Raw genomic sequence first — 2,479 nt, 5'->3', positions numbered from 1 at the left:
ATTCAATTCATTTTTTCCCAATTATATTTCACAGAGCTCTCGAATCTTCTTCTCTCATTTCCTCTTTCTTAGCTAGGTTTCTGCTCATCTGCCATTGGAGCTCATCTCAGCTCGATTTCACTTCATTCACATAAGATTTTGTCATGGTATTAGAGCGGAGGTTCTAATCTCTAGCTTAATTTCATTTTTGGTCCATAAAAATCAAGGTTCGATATTGTTTCGTTTTGAGGTTCGAGGTCAGCCCCAAATTTAGGATTGGTACAGAAATCGGGTGATTAAGAGTTCTCTGCACATACATATCGACTGGGATCGTGGCAATTGAAGAAAGCACATCGGATTCTCCTAATCCGCTACTCGATTCAACCAACCCTCTTTACGTGCATCCATCCGAAAATGCAGGTTCCATGCTTGTACCAGTGCCTTTTGATGGATCGGGATACAAGTCATGGAGGCGAGGAGTACTTAGGGCTCTTTCTGTGAAGAACAAAGTAGGCTTCATAAATGGGAAGTGTGGAAAACCAGACTCAAAGGATCCCACTTTTGATCAATGGGAACGATGTGATAATGTAGTGACCTCGTGGATTTTGAATTCTCTTTCGAAGGATCTAACAGACAGTCTGCAGTATGTAAACGATGACAAGGAGCTTTGGCAGGAGTTGGAGGACAGATATGATCAAACCAATGTGGCAAAACTATATCAATTGTAGAAAGAAATGAGTGATTTGAGTCAAGGAACACTCGATATTACATGGTACTATACTAAGATAAAGAAGTTATGGGAAGAACTGAACACCTTGAATACACATGCTCAATGCAAGTGCCAGTGTACATGTGGTGCCCAGACAAATATGCAGAAAGCTGAACAGGACAGGAGGTTAATTGAATTCATAATGGGATTAAATGAGGTGTACACTGTTGTGAGGGGAAGCATCTTGATGATGAATCCCTTGCCTTCCTTGGAACAAGCATTTGCCATTCTCATCCAGGAGGAGAAGCAAAGGGAGATGAAACCAAGTAATCAATTGATGATCGATTCCATTGCCTTGAGTGTGAACATGACAGGAAATAACATCTTCAGAACCAACTATGGTTAACAAAGAAATGGACCTCGAGGGAATTCCTACACAAACTACAACCAATCGAGTAGCACTGGGAGCAATGGCTTCCGGGGAAATTACTCCACAAACAGACCTCGACCAGTTTGTGATTACTGCAAGAGGCCAGGGCACACTAAGAAAATGTGCTACAAGCTTCATGGTTATTCACAAGACTTCAAGTTCAATAAAGGAAAACGAGTGGCTGCCAATGTGTTTGGAGATTATGGTGATAAGGATAGTCGTATATGAGATGGGGAAAAGCTACAGACTCAAAAAGAGGGACGAATGATGCATAACCTGACCAAAGAACAATACAATCAGCTCATCAGCATCTTAGAAAATTTTCAGAATGGAAATGATGAAGACAATTCTGGCATGAAGGCAGGAGCAGTAAACTTTGCAGGTATTTCAGCTTACTCTACTTATTTTGACTCTTGCAATTGTTCATATGAATATTATAAGACAAACACTGACTCTTGGATACTTGATTCCGGGACCACAAATCACATGACATATAACAAATCCATTTTAACCAACATTAAGACCTTAGTTTACCTTTTTCTAGTTACATTGCCTAATGGATATAAGGTAAAGATGGCACTAGTAGGTGATGTAGTCTTAAGTCCTAAATTCAGCCTCAAAAGAGTCCTTTTTTTGCCCAGTTTCAAATTCAACCTAATATCTATCCATTGTTTGACAGTTCAATTTGATTGTTATGTCATCTTTACTAAGTTTTCATATATTCTTCTGCAGACCCCTTCACTGAAGAGGCTTTTGGAAATTGGTAAAGCTACTGATGGCATATAGTATCACATCTCAAATCTCTGCAAGACTGTTATAACTTCCACTCAAACTCCATCTAGTATGTCTAATAAGAATAATGTGCACCCTCATTTGCATCCTGTTTCCTCTGTTGCATCTAGTTTACATGTTTCATCTCATGCTTGTAATAAAAGTGGTGTTGATCCTCATAAACACTCCATTGTTAATACTCAATTCTTAAGTAGTAAAGAAAATATTTCTGTGTCAAATGCATCTACTTCCACATCTACATCTAATGAAAACATGGTTGAACTTTTGTGGCACAATAGATTAGGACATGTGCCCTTTGCTAAAATGAAGGGAATCCATGAAATACCAACTAAATTCACACCTAAATAACCTTTCCTATGCCCCATATGCACAATGGCTAGACAAAGTAGACTACCCTTTCCAGAAAGAACCACCCTCACAACCAAAATTTTTGAAATATTACATGTTAATTTGTGGAGACCATATCATATTGCAACTCATGACAGACACAAATATTTCATCACCTTTGTAGATGATTACAATAGATGTACATGGGCAAATTTATTGAGTTATAAGAGCAATGCCCTACA

At 38.6% G+C, this 2,479-nt stretch overlaps 1 long non-coding RNA gene across 1 annotated transcript; it reads left to right on the top strand.

Moving 5' to 3' along the window:
• On the top strand, nt 1–2,128 carry LOC138893429 (uncharacterized). The gene is made up of 2 exons (XR_011408962.1): nt 1–1,500; nt 1,851–2,128. It is a non-coding gene; the product is annotated as an uncharacterized lncRNA (long non-coding RNA).
• Nucleotides 2,129–2,479: the final 351 nt, after the last annotated feature.

Source organism: Nicotiana tomentosiformis, chromosome 6, assembly GCF_000390325.3.
Source record: "Nicotiana tomentosiformis chromosome 6, ASM39032v3, whole genome shotgun sequence".
NCBI lineage: Eukaryota > Viridiplantae > Streptophyta > Magnoliopsida > Solanales > Solanaceae > Nicotiana > Nicotiana tomentosiformis.
This window is presented reverse-complemented; position numbering and strand designations above follow the sequence as displayed.